The sequence below is a fragment of the Ovis aries genome, chromosome 3, assembly GCF_016772045.2.
Source record: "Ovis aries strain OAR_USU_Benz2616 breed Rambouillet chromosome 3, ARS-UI_Ramb_v3.0, whole genome shotgun sequence".
NCBI lineage: Eukaryota > Metazoa > Chordata > Mammalia > Artiodactyla > Bovidae > Ovis > Ovis aries.
In genome coordinates, this window is record NC_056056.1 from 136,479,313 (window position 1) to 136,493,531 (window position 14,219).

General features: G+C 50.2%; 1 protein-coding gene and 1 long non-coding RNA gene across 4 annotated transcripts in view; one reads left to right on the forward strand and one right to left on the reverse strand.

The window, feature by feature from the left end:
- Nucleotides 1-912: 912 nt before the first annotated feature.
- Nucleotides 913-14,219, forward strand: part of NCKAP5L (NCK associated protein 5 like) — a 33,991-nt gene continuing 20,684 nt past the window's right edge. For all 3 annotated transcript variants that reach the window (XM_027967356.3, XM_027967358.3, XM_027967357.3), the window contains exon 1: nt 913-1,054. The gene's annotated coding sequence lies outside the window, so the exon portion shown is untranslated. The remainder of the gene's footprint in view (nt 1,055-14,219) is intronic.
- On the reverse strand, nt 4,596-8,216 carry LOC121819114 (uncharacterized). Its single transcript, XR_006059315.2, has 2 exons — nt 8,154-8,216; nt 4,596-7,829 (listed from the first exon to the last, which is right to left on the reverse strand). It is a non-coding gene; the product is annotated as an uncharacterized LOC121819114 (long non-coding RNA).

Consider the following 14,219-nt stretch of genomic DNA (forward strand, 5'->3'; position numbering starts at 1 on the left):
TTTTAATAAAATGTGCAGAGACTGTGGCTAGGGATCCCTTTGTATTTCTCTGCTGAATCCACATCAGAACCAGCATCAACGGGCCAGCTTACATGGTATCCAGACAAGGGCAAATAGCTGTTTAACCAAGGACCAATGAGAATCGTAAAGAAGGGAGCTCTGAGGCCCTTCAGGGGCCTAGGTGGGCTGTTGGCCTTTCCTCTTTCAAGCAAACAGTTCAACAAGGAAGGATCTGGTCCCCACTGAGACAGCAAGTGGCTGAGAACAAGGTTGTATTCTTTTTCTGCTCAGCCTTCCCTCTTTAACTAGTGAGGAAAAGACCAGCACTGCTCTGAGCGGGGCAGAGCCAGTTTCCAGAGCTCAGATTTCCATAGTGCTAAAAGGACCTGATCCGGAAGGAATAAAAGGGTGGCGGGAGCATTTAAGGCCAAGCAGGCACTCAAGCCTCTTCCCTTAGATTTCCACCCAACACGTATGCAGGAAAGCGAATTACAAACACCGACGCTCACAACCAGATATACACGTGCACGCCCAGCCCTACAGAAGCAGACGCGCATGTCCGCTAACCCGCGTGGACCTACTTAGTTTTTTCTGCTATAGATGCCTCCCATTCCACCACCGCTCGGCCCAGCCTGGCTTCTCCTATCCTGGCACTGGGGAGGTTTACCAGCCCCGACCCTGCCAGGTCTGAGAAGACTGTTTCTCTATCCGGGGGGTGGCGGGGTGGGGGCGGGAATGGCTTGTAAGGGAGGTCCTTTCCTCCAGGGCGGAAGCAGCGCGCTCTAGCCGGGCGGACTTAGCTCTTGTCCTGGGAACATCTGGAGGGGGCTGGGAGGGGGGCTGGGAGGGGCGCGCATCCAGGGTAAACGTGGATTGGCTACGCGGGAGGGGGAGGCGGGGTCTGAGCGAGGGGCGGGGTTCACTGGCCCCTTTAAAGCCTTGACATCAAGAGGCGGCCCCAGCACCCCCCCTTTTCTCTGCCCCCCGCCCCAGAGCCGCGGCCATGGACCCGGCGGATCAGGCCTGCCCTGGCCCAGCTCAGCACCTGATTTTGGTGAGTTCTGGGCCCACCTGCAATTTAAAGGGCGGCGAGTGAAGGGTCTGTAAGCCCCGGGCCGAGGGTGGGAGGTATGGAGGGTAAGACTCTCGTGGCAGCCTTGGGTCGGAGAGGGCGGCGCAGCTTCCTGCCGGACCTCGCTGCCGTCCCCTCTCGCTCGCCGCACTCACCCCGGGGGGACCAGCCGCGACTCTGTCCACCCCCACCCCACGCCCTCCCGCCCCCCGCGCCATCCTCGCGCACACTCCGTGGCCCCGGAAGGGAAACTTTGCAGAGAGGGGGATGTTCCGGGGGGCCGGTCTCCCTCCCCCTTTAAAAGCTCTGACCTTGCCCCAGCTGCGCACCCCACCCCACCAGCATCCCACCGCCCGGGTGCCGCTTAGCGGTGCCAGGTTGTTCCTGGGGGGAGACTCCCCAAAGCGCAGGCGCGGAGAGGAGCCTCGGGCTCCTCTTCTCACTCCTTGCAGTCCCAGTGGCCTGGGGCGGTGGGGCGTGGGGGAGGTGGGGAGAGGCGGAGAGCTCGGGGTCTCCGGGAACGACTCTTCGGTGGCTTTGAGGGGCTGCGGAAAGGAGAAAGGGAGCTGGGCAGGCTGAACACTAAAGAGGCTGAGGAAGGGAGAAGGGCTGGGCAGGGAGTGGAGCCAGGGCAGCGCCTGCAGGAAAGGCTCTCTGGGTCCTGGCTGCGGTGCCAGAAGAATGCAGAGAATTTATCTGTGCCCGACACTCCCCTGGCCTAGACTGACTAGAAGAGCGACTGTCTGAACCCCAGTCTCGGTCTCCTGATCCTGGGCCCGAGGCCCCGCGGTCTCTCCGGCCCTGGCGCTGCCCCAAGGGCACGGAGGACCCTTATCTCCCACAGGCCTAGTTTTCCAGGTGTCTCAGCGCTATCCACTAGCCTATCCAGCTGCTACTTCTTAAACGCCGGCCTTCCTGAGAAGCCAGGGGTCTTAGGCTGCTGCTTTGCCTGGCTGTAAAGGCAGAGCTTCTATTCCCTTCTTACCACTGCTCTCCCTCCCCCCACGGGTCCTGCTTAAGCACAATTGTCCGCCCGGGATAGCAGTGGAAACAGATGCCTGGAACACGTGTGGTCCTAGAGGAGGGGTAGCGAAGGGTCAGAGTCTGACGACTCAGTGGACAGTGTGTGTGCTCCGTAGGTCAGTGATGTCCGATTCTTTTCGACCCCATGGGCTGCAGCCCGCCAGGCTCCTCTGTCCCTGGGCACTCCCCAGGCAAGAATACTGGAGTGGGTTGCCATGCTCTTCTCCAGGGGATCTCCCCAACCCAGGTCTCCCCGATTGCACGCGGTGGACGGTACTTTGGGGGAAATGAACCTAACCCAGTTGCCCTGTTGCAGACCCTCTCTTGCAAGACATGCCAGATGACTGGGAGACTCCTTGTCTTTCAAGAAAGGAGATAACACAATTCACTTCTCATATTGGGTCCCTGTCCTTCTGAAAACAACCTGGGGTTTTTGGTTTCTTACCTCAGAGAAACACTTGCATCCCTGTTTGGGGAGATATTCCTATGTAGTTCAACTTTGTTTTCAGTCTGTGGTCTGTGCATGAGGTGGTATGAGCCCTCCAGCTTCTCTCCAGGTCAGGCCTTTGGAGGATGGTGAGAACCTGAAGGGGGAGATGGCCTGGGCTGCAGGGAAGAAGGCCCTTCTACAACAGGCAAATGGAAACCAAAGTGTGTGAGGATCAAACTGCTATCACTGTGAACTGGGAGTCAGAAGCTCTGGTCCCTGCCCTTTGTAGGTTGCTGTGTGACCTTAACCAAAGTGGTTTGCCTCTCTGGTGTTCCTTTCCCATATGTGAAATCCAGCAGTTGGACTAGAAAGCTCTACCATTCCTTTCCATGTTTTGACATTGTGTGGTTTCACTGATGAGTGAAATTGGAGGGGAGAAAGGTCCTCCAGCAGGGTAGCTAAGTTTGGAGAGATAAATTGCTTAGGATTAGAACCTTGGGTTGGAGGGGTGCAGACTCCCTTATCCTGCCTAGGAATAGCCACTGCCCTGCTCACCCCTGGTTCCTTGGAGTATGAACTCTTGCTGGCTAGGATTTGGCCCACCCATCAAGGCCTCTGGTGAGATACCTGGCAGGCCAGTCATTGAGCTGGGCCTTTGGGGAGGGGTTGAGAAAGGAGAAGGCAGCCAAGGGCCAGCAGGGTAAGCAGATTCCCAGGAGACAGTTTGCATCTCAGCTGTTGGGACTTGTTTTAGGATCCGGGCCAGGGACTACAGCACACTCTTCCACTCTCTTATGGGAAGAGGGCAAGGAGAGCCCCACTGCTGTTGCCTAGCCTGGCCCCACTCACTACACCTCTGTAATCACCACCCCCAGCTCCCAGCCACCCTCCCAGACCCTGCCACACCAGCCCAGCAGCAGCAGAGAGAGGCTGCCCCAACCCCACCTTGCCTGGACTCCTTCCCTCCTCGGGCTAGAGCTTGCTCAGGAGTCAGGCTCTCCAGGTTGGGACTTGCTCTCTAGCTCAAGAGCCAAAGGCCTTCACGTTCTCCTGGTTTGTTTTCAGCCTTTGGTCTCCGGGTGCTGAGGGGGATAGCAGAGGAGATGTGGTGGGCAGAGAGGCCATGGGGCCAGCGGCGCGTGGAGCACATTCTCCTGCACTGCTCTTCCCTCTGCCTGCTCCCCAGGAGCCCTCTTCCCCCGGCCTTGCTGCCCATGGGAGGGAAGCTACAGCAGAGGGTGTTGAGGTTAGACCCCCCTGAGGAAGCCTTCCTCACTGCTAGGAGCCCCTGGGATGCAGAATGGAAGCTCCCAGGAAGGTCAGTTTCCCAGAAAGTAGCTAATGGTGGAGTCCCTGTCAGAGTGAAGGATGCGGCTGTTGCTAGGCAGAGGCTGCTGTTTCCTCTTGGGGTGTGGCTCTGAGGCTGGCCAGCCAGAGGCCCCGTTAGAAGCAGGAGAAAGTACTCTTGCCTCACAGCCGAAGAGGGGTCCCTGGCCCCCTCAGCCTTGGGTCACCAGAAGCACATCTCTCAGAACAAATGCAGCTTCTGCCCCTGCCTCCCTGGCTCCTCCCCTGATTCACCACTACTACACTGTCTGCTTTGACAGTCCTCTCCCAAACCTGGCAGGCTCCTTCAGCCCTCAGTCTGGCTGCACTAATGGACTGATTGGATTTTCTATACTTGGGAGTTTAGGATTTCTGATTGAACATGCAAATTTATGTAAATCAATCTGGGATCTGCCACAGCATCAAAACAACATAGAGTCACAGGCTGGAAGGAATCCTAGAGACAGTCTAGTCCAACGCCCTCGTGTTAAAAATGGGGAAACTGAAAAGAAAAAAAAAAAGAGGGAGGTGCAGTTAAATCTAGAGGGGGAAGTGATTCATACAGTGGCGAGTGTCAGAAGCAGGGCTCCTGACTCTGGTCTGCTGTTTTACTTTGTACCATTTGCCTTAAATTTCTTGTGCATGAAGGGGCCGGGCCAGATTTAAAGCAGAGAGGGCAGTTCTTGAACCTGAGATTGTGGAGACCTAAGCCCTTAGTGGGTCAGAGTTTTATCTAAGGTTCCCCTTGGGCTCTGGTCAGCTCTGTTAACATGCTGAAGAAAAACAACTTCAAATTCTTTAGAGTAGCACCCTTAATATTTTTCCCCAGGCTCTGCCCTGGAGGGTTGGAAGACAAGGTCTTTCATTGGTTGCTACCTGGTTTGACACTTATGGTTCCCCAGAGCTGAGATTCTGTCTGTTCCCAGCATCTCTCATGGTACCAAGCACGTAGTAAGCTGCAATGCCCTCCATCTTTTTGTTGTTGTTGTTAAGATTTTTTTTTATATGGACCATTTTTAAAGTCTTTATTGAATTTGTTGCGCCATCGCTTTTTCTATTTATGTTCTGGTTTTTTGGCCCATGTGGAATCTTAGCTCCCTGGTTCGAACCCACACCCCCCTACACTGGAAGGCAAAGTCTAAACTACTGGACCCCCAGGGAAGTCCTCAGAGCCTCACCTTTCCATTTCCATGCACATTCCAGTGTCTGCTGTTTCCCTCCGTGGCTACAATGGGAAAATACCTTTGGTCTTCTCTGATTCTCTGCCCACTCTCCTCGAGGTACAGACCAGCTGAGCCTCCTTGTGGATTTCTGAAGCAGTGACCAACTAAGCAGGCTTTGCTGTAGGAAAAATCTCATTTTTAAGATCAGTGCCAAAGGTGTGTGGGGGCTGCAGAGATGGGCTTGGATCCCAAAGAAGCAATCTCCACACTTGAGATGATTTTGATCTGATTTAGCCAGTCGGCTGCCAGGTGCCCCCTGCTCCCACTTCATGGACTGGACCTGTGATATAGTGCTGTTTGGAGAGCTGAGCCCTCACTTACCCCACAGTGGCTGTGTACATTGCAGAGATGATGCTTTGGAGAGTAATGTGTTCTGACTCAAGATCAAAACCCCAGACTCCCGGCCAAGGCTACCACCAGGCTCTGCTGTAGTCTGGGGAGGGGGCTTGGGACATATTTGGAGTCTTCCTCACCTTCCCCCCCAACTCAAGTCTGGCCGCCTCTGAAAGAAGCACCCTTGTCTTCAGCACCGTCCCAAAACACAGCAGGTACAGGGCGGGCACCTCTGGTTCTTTACTGCACAGTGGCCCTCGGCATCCTATATCCTCAGCTCTCTGTGAGAGAAATCTTTCTCCCTGGGCCTCAGTTTCCCAGTCTGTTGCTGATGGATTAATAAGACATCATCTTTGGGGTGTGGCACCTGCTTGATAATTACCATCTTCGCTTCTCTGCGAGTTACACAGATGAAAGAGGCCCAGGGAGGCCAGCTTGTTATTAAGGTGAATTATCATTGCTGTTAGTCCTGATTTCTAAAAATCCAGCAGCTGCTGAGAAGAGCCCAGTAGGCACAGCTCCCTGAACCTTACGCTGGTCCATAAGCTCTGGGAGTTCTCCAAGACTCACTAAGCTAATTTTTTTTTTAAGTATAGGTATTTTGAAAGGAGAAACAACCCATTGTGCTTGCTGCTCATGCTGTTGCCTGAAAGGCTGAGTACCGCTTGGGGTGCTGGTCTGCAGTTCTTACTCTAATGCAGGGCGTGAAGTGGTCCCTCCCTGCAGACCCTCTGGGTAAGAGAGTGGTGAGGTCTTTCCTAGAGGAGAATGTGAGGGGCCCTGTAACTCCTGGGGTGTGGCGCTGGAGTCCTCAGCAGCCGCAGTTCCCAGGGGCTGATTCATTTCATCCCTAGCTGGCTTGATGTGGGGGCTGTAATTGGCCCTTTTGTGTGAGGATCTGTTGAGACACCCCCAGAACTTGCCCTCGGAAGCCCCAGGCACTTTCAGCAGCCCTTTACCCCACTTTACCCCCACCTGCCCCAAACATTCCCCTTGCCCAAACTCCTACCTCTGCCCTTGGCCAACCTTACCCCTTTCTCAGGAGTGAGAATGAACCCAGCTCTTAGCTAGGCGGAAGTGGCCCTAATTTAACTTCCGAATAGTTTGTTGCTACCAAGGCATACCACAGCCGACGGCTGGGAGGGCCTCTCCCCAAACTTGGGGAGACACTGCTGGGAAGAAAGGGGAGAGAAGAAACTGGTGTGCCTTGGCCAGACCCCACACTCCCCTGTGGAGACCTCTTCACCCCTCCCTCGTCCCTGGGGCCTCGTCCTTACTTCCTAACATGAGAAGAGAATAGGTGGCCCTACCTGGGAGGGGCATTAGAAATCCCATGGTTAAAAAAAAAAAAAAGAAATCACATGGTCAAGTGTTTATTCCTTCTAACAGTTTTTCAAAGTTTATATTCTTTTTTTCACTAGATTTTTTTTTTTTTACAAAGTCCAAAAATCAAAATGATACAAAAAGGCATATATTGAGAAATCTCGCTCCGACCTCCACCCTCTTCTTCCTCCATGTGGTGGTGTGCGTGCTCAGTCACATCCAACTCTTTGTAACCCCGTGGACTGTAGCTCACCAGACTCCTCTGTCCTTGTAATTCTCCAGGCAAGAATACTGGAGTGGGTTGCCATTTCCTTCTCCAGGAGATCTTCCTGACCCAGGGGTCAAACCTGGGTCTCTTGAGTCTCCTGCACTGGCAGGCGGATTCTTTACCACTGTGTCATCTCCCCCCATAGATGATCACTTCTTAATTTCTCTGTTTCTTTTTGGTTGTTCTGGGCTTTTGTTGCTGCGAGGGCTTCTCTCTAGTTGCAGCGGTTTCTCTTGTTGTGACTAGTAGGCTCTGGAGCTTGCGGGCTTCAGTGGTTGCAGCACGTGGATTCAGTAGTCGTGGCGCACGGCTTCGTTGCCCCACAGCATGTGGGATATTAGTTTTCTGGGCCAGAAATCGAACCTGTGTCCCCTGCCTTGGCAGGCAGATTCTTAACCACTGGACCACCAGGGAAGTCCCATTAATTTCTTACATATCCCCCATCTTTTAATAGAAAACCAAATACGAATATCCTTTTCTCCCCCTTTACCCGAAGATAGCATGTAGTGTGTACTCTTTTCATCTGTTACCTGTTGGCAATATTTGTTTGTAGAGCATTTTCTTCTGCCACCATACTGGGTCTCTGATTTCTGTCCGTTAGCACCCACCTCAGGGTCCCCCAGTCAGCCCCAGGCCAGGAGCAGGGTTCATTTACCTTTGTATACCAGGCTTCATTCAGATGCCAAAACCAGCCTCTCAGGAATACTCAAGCTCCAGGCAGCTCTTACTAGGTGTTCAGTGTGATGCCAGACTCCAGGGGTACAGTGGGGATCCCAGAAGTCCACGTTAATCAAAAATTAAGCAGTTACAGAATTAAAGCTGTGATGGAGGCTGCAAAGAAAGGACAAGTATTGTCAGACCAGATAGAGGCCCAATCCGCCTTGGTGTGCGGTGGGATGTGTGTGTATTGGGGGCAGGCACGTGGCATAGCACAGAGCTGGGGCAGGGGTCTGGGACCAACGCTGCAGAAATGGTCCCATGTGACCTGGAAAGCTGGGTGTTTCAACTTGACTTCGGTTGTGCTCCTCTCCCCACTCCCCCAATCTGTGGACTGTCTGGGACCCCTTAAGTTTTACTGTGTCTCAGACAAGAGACTATCTTTTCTTGGCAGATGGTGTCAAAAATGCCTCCTGCCTGCCCCCTCCACCCCATCACCTTCAGTTTCCCCAGCTCTGGGGCTGTGAGCTCCTGAAGCTAGAGCCTTCCTTTCCACTTCAGGCTGAGGGGAAGTTGGGGGGTGTTTGCCTCTCACTTCCTCTGCAGACGGCACCTCACTTCCTGTCCCCGGGGCTAGAAGGAAGCTCAAGCTCTTGGCTTTGCTGTCCCTTCCTCTCTACCCTCCTCACTTTCCTGGGAAGCCCACGGGGCCCATAGGAGGAGGGCAGCATCAAAGCCAAGGGTTTCTCCCTAACGGTCTTGCCAAGCTCCTCACCCACACATATCCCCACCTCACACAAGGGGACCTCTCAGCTGCAGTCCATTTCCAGGCGTGACCTCATCCTTCTCTTCTGTGCCCTGTGGGAAGAGAGGAGTCAGAGTTCACCCCATTTTACAGATAAGAAAACTGAGTCGGGGTGGTTCTAGGCTTCACCTAGGGGCATGCAGTATGCCTGAGCCAGATCAGAATCCAGGAAGCCTGGCTTATATTTATGGGCATGGATGAGCGGGGCCTGTGGGTGAGCAGAGCTACTTCTCCCTGAGCTGAGCTGGCAGCTTAGGAGGTCACCCATGGGCCCTGGCCAGATGGCACCCACTGAGTCGACACTAAAGCTGCCTGGGTGTGGAAGGCACTTGACTGGCCGGAGGCTGTTCGCTTTGAAGAAAGAAGCTAGGATATGGGGCTTGGGGGTGTGAGCACTAGGGGCCGGGTATTGAGGCTAGCAGAGTATATGCCTGTCTCTTCAGGGCCTGCTGTGCAGCCTAAGCACCAACAGGCTGTGTGGCCTTCCAGGCCCTTTTTTTCTCAGGTCTGAGAGCAGATCACCGAAGTTCCAGTTGTCAGCTCTTCTGTCATCTCCAGGAGCCTCTCTGCCTTGGTTCCTCCTGGGGGACCTAGCATATGCCTCTGGTTACATCCAGGTTGTTGAAAAGATGCTGACTATCCTATTCCGTCAGGGGATAGGAGAGGAGTTAGTAACTAGCATGGACCAGGGGAGCAGGAAACACTCACCTTCAAACGCCCTTCAGTCCAGCTGCACTGAGTCACTGTTTCCATGCACACCCAGAGATTTCTGCCTCCTGCTGCCTGGAATGACCCCCTTCCCTTTTTCTTGTACCTAAACCCTGTCTATTTATAAAGTTCACTAGATGCCTCCAATTCTGAAAAACTGTTCCAGCTCCAACCTAATATTTCTCTTAAAGTTCTCCAAAGACTTCTCTTATGGAACCTCCTTCATAGTACAGCTATCTACCTGCATGGCTTATATCCCCGACTAGTCTGAAAGCTCCAGGAAGTCTGAGAAGAGGGGACCCATCTCTAAATTGCCCCCCAGTATCCAGCATTGTACCTCCTAATCTGCAGAATGGATATATGAGTCCCTTTTTCAGAGGGCATCGCTGAGACCTGGGCAAAGGTTGAGAGCTTGGCAGAGATCATATCAGTGTCTGGGGCAAATCTGAAAATGTCCTCTCTCACTTTGCCATGTGTTTTGTCATATGGGACTTTCAGAAGCACTTGGCTGGGGGGTGGGGGGGTGGGGCGGGGGCAGGGTCACTGGAGATCTTTAAGGAAACATGATGAATCCTCACCTGTCCCTTCTTTCTGGTCTTGAAAGGAGATCACCAAATTCAGGGCCTCGGTGGCAGGAAGTGGTGGGGAGTACAGAAGTTTCAGTGTAAGCAGGGTCCCTCCTCAAGGAGCTCCCCTTCTTACAGCATGGAAGTTGCCCCTTCACAGAGGAGTACTGGAGAACAGGATGCATTGCAGTTTGAAATACTGATCCTGCAGGAGGCACTTGAAGATGAGAGATCAGTGGGGGCCTCGTCAGCCCAGGACAGCTTTTCAGAAGAATGTTGCTCTGGGGCCAGTCCAGGTCAGGGCTTCCAGGGCCGCTTTGAGTGCTTTCATCTGTCCCCAAAGCTAGGAGGTCATGGGAAGATTTGACGTGAAAGGGACACAATCAGATTTACAGTTTTAGAAAGAAGATTGCTCTGCTAGAAAAAGAGATTGTGGCAGGGAAAATGCAAGATAAGCCTGGGACATCTTCTGTACCAGAAAGTAAGCAAATGTTAAAAATAATGTCTTTGGGGGCTATGAGGGCTCTTTGTTGTGGACTGCAAGCTTCACTAGTTGTGCCGCATGGCCTCAGTAGTTATGGTGCGCAGGCTTATGGTGACCAGGGATCAAACCTGCATCCCGTGCATTGGAAGGCAGATTCTTAACCAGTGGACCTTCAGGAAAGGCCCAGTTTTTTTTTTTTTAATGAAAGCATAATGAAAGGACACAGGAACCAACCTGAAAGAATGGCCAAAGCTGGCATTTAAGCACTAAAAGTAAGTGGTAATGATAATATTAAGATTATAATCCAAAGAATAAAATAATGCATACTGTGAGTCCATATGATACAAATATGTAATTAAGTAAATAAATGGGAGTGAAGAGACAGCTTTTCCTTACAGAAAACTTCTAATTAATAAATTACAAGGAATGAGAGAAATCAAAAATTATCTTTAGAGCACAATAGTAATTGCTGCAGGCGAGTTCCACTGATGAATCCTAAAATTAGTGGGTGAAAGTTTAAGCAGAAATAGGATTTTGCATGGTCACAAAGGGTTGCCCCCACCTAAATGTTCATTAATTACAAAAGAAAAATAGTCTTGTTATGATGCAAAGCCCACTGATAGATGCCACCTAACCAAGTGATCAAAGTTTAACATCGTTAGTAAGAAGACCTCTCAGCATCATGTATACATACCCCCTGATAGCATGTGCTGCAAAGGTCACATCACCTCTGTAATATTGTTTCCTAGAATCCATAACCCCAATCTCATTGGAGAAAACATCAAACCAACTCATATTAAGGAATATTCTCCAAAATACAGTTTCCTTCCAAAGTGTGACGGTAATAAAAGACAAAGACTGAGGAACTGTCTTCTATCATAGACTAAGGAGTCATGGTGATTAACCACAACGTGGGATCTGGTACTGGGTCTTGGGATAGAATACCAGTGGAAAGGACATCAATGGAGAAACTCATAAGATCCAATAAAGTCTGTTTCGTTTTGTTTTTAAGTCTTATTTATTTCTTTAGGGCTTCCTAGGTGGTGCTAATGGTAACTAACCTGCCTGCCAGTGTAGGAGGCTTAATAGACTCGAGTTCGATCCCTGGGTCAAGAAGATCCTTTGGAGGAGGGCATGGCAGCCCACTCTAGTTTCTTGCCTGGAGAATCCCTGTGGACAGAGGAGCCTGGTGGGCTACAGTCTGTAAGGTTGCCAAGAGTCTGACACAACTGGAGAGGCATAGCACACACATTCGTTTTTGGCTACGGTGGGTCTTCATTGCTTTGCTCTGGCTTTCTCTAGTTGCTGCGAGCGGGTCTGCTCTTCGTGGCTGGCTCGGGCTCCTTACTGCAGGGGCTTCTCTTGTTGCAGAGCACAGTTCTAGGGCTCGTGGTCTTCAGTAGTTGTGGTTCACAGGCTCTAAAGCACCTGCTCAGTAGTTGTGGTGCACAGACTTAGTTCCTCCAAGGCATGTGGGACCTTCCCAGACCTAGGATTGAACCTGTGTCTTCTGCATCGGCAGGGAGCTTCCTTACCACGGAGCCACCAGGGGAACTCCCTTTCCTTTTTTTTAAAGTGTACACATGTGCTCAGTCACCAAGTTGTGTCTGACTCTTTGTGACCCCATGGACTGTAGCCTGCCAGACTCCTCCGTCCATGGGATTTTCCAGGCAAGAGGACTAGAGTGGGTTGCCATTCCCTCTTCCAGGGGATCTTCCTGACCCAGGGATCAAACCCACATCTCCTGCATTGGCAGGCAGATTCTTTACCTCTCAGCCATCAGGAAAATGTTAACAAAGTATACACGCATATTCTCACAAATAAATAACAGAAGAGGAGGTGGAAGATGGCTGCAAAGAGAGAAATGTGGTAGATGAGGGAACAGTTGTCCAGGAGGAAGTGGTTACCATCAAGGCAGTGAAAAGACAACCACAGAATAGGAGAAAATATTTGCAAATCATATATCTGATAAGGGGCCTGTGTTCGGAATATATAAAGAATTCTGACAACTCGATGGCAAAAAGGACACATACCGCAATTAAACAACAGACAAAGGGTCTGAATAGGCTTTTCTCCATGGAAGACATGCAAGTGGCCAATAAGCCCTTGAAAAGATGCTCAACATCATCAATCAAAGAAACAGAAATCAAAACCATAATGAGATATCATTTCACATTTACTAAGGTGACTTAGAATTAGGAAATCAGACAATAACGAGTGGTGAGGACATGGAGAAATTGCATGTCCCATCACACTGTTGATGGGACTCTAAAATGATGCATCCACTTTGGGAAACAGGCTGGCAGTTCTTCAAAAATTTAAACTTAAAGTCACTGTATGACTCAGCAGTCCCACTCCTAGGTGTATACCCATGAAAGCTTTCATCCATGTGAAACTATCACAGCAGTGCTTAGAGCAGCTTTGTGCATAATAGCCAAACAGTGGAAACAGCTCAAATGTCCATTAGTGGCTGAATAGATAAATTGTGGCATAGTCATACCGTGGAATATTATTTGGCCATGAAGAGGAATGTAGTACTGATACATGCTTCAACAGGGATGAACCTTGAAAACATGCAGAAGGCAAGAAGCCGGTCATAATAGTCCACCTGTTATATGATTCCCTTCATACGAAATGTCCAGAACGGGGAAGCTGTAGAGACAGAAAATAGGTTAGTGGTTTCTTAGGTTTGGGCATGAGGGGATGGTAACTAAGGGGTAATGAAAATGTTCTCAAATTGACTGTGGTCATGATCTATATATATATCTGTGAATATGGTACAAACCCCTGAATTGTGAGTTGTGTGTGAGTTGAACTATGTCTCTAAGCTTTAAAAAACAGTCCAGCAGGAAGTACCCACCAGAGAAGCACCTGAAAAAGCAGTGGAGACTGGAGATGCTGTAGGATTTAGCCTTGTGGCAGTTACTGAAGTTGGACCAGGTTGAGGAAAGAATGAGAAGGAAGGATGGCTTTTTTTTTTTTTTTTTAAGAAGCTTGGCTGTGAAAGGCAAAAGAGGGCAGTGTCTGGAAAAATGTCAAGGGGAAATCACTTTAAAGATGAAAGTACCTGAGAAGTTGTGAAGGCAGATGAGGTGATTGGCGAAGGTGTGAAGTAGTTGTTACAGAGAATGAGAGAGCAACTCAGCCTCGGTAAGAGGGCTAGCAAGACTGCCCATCTGGCTTAGATGGCCTTCCTTTAGTGAAGAGAGGGTGAGAAATAATGTGAGCTAAAGCCTGGGGACAGGAGTATCCAGGCCTGTCCTTCCTTACTGGTAGCCTCTGGACTGGAAAGAAGCATTGACCTTGAATGCTAAAGTCAAGAGACCCAGGGATCTTCTACCTTCTCTGTCCAGTATAGTCGCCACCAGCTGCATATGGCTTTTTAAATTTAAAATTCCGTTCCTTCATTGGACCAGCCACATGTCAAATGCTCAGTAGCCATATGTGGCTGGTGGCTACCATGTTTATTAAACAGCACAGAATTAACATTTTTATCATCACGAAAAGTTCTCCCAGATAACATTGTTCTAAGAAAAGTGATTCTTTTCAAACTATTGAGTCTAAGGACCTCTCTGCACTCTTAAAAACTGAAGACCCCCCAAAGAGCTTTGGTTCACATGGATTGTACCTACTGACATTCACTGTCATATAAATTCGAACTGAGAGTTTTGAATATTTAATTCATTTTAAGGTAACAATAACCCATGTTAATATTTTATGAGAAATAATTATTTATTTTCCAAAATAAAAAATAGTGAAAAGAATGACATTGTTCTTCATTTTTGTAAATCTGTCGTGTCTGACTTAATTGGAGGCAGCTGGATTCTCATATCTGCTTCTGAATTCAGTCTGTCATGCTATCAGTTATCTTGTACTCTCTGGAAAATGTCACTGCCTACTCATGAGACAAAGAGAGTTAAAAAGGCAAATCATGTCTTAGTGATATTGTGAAAACAGTTTTGACCCTGTGTATTCCTTGAAAGGGCCTCAGGATCCCTGGA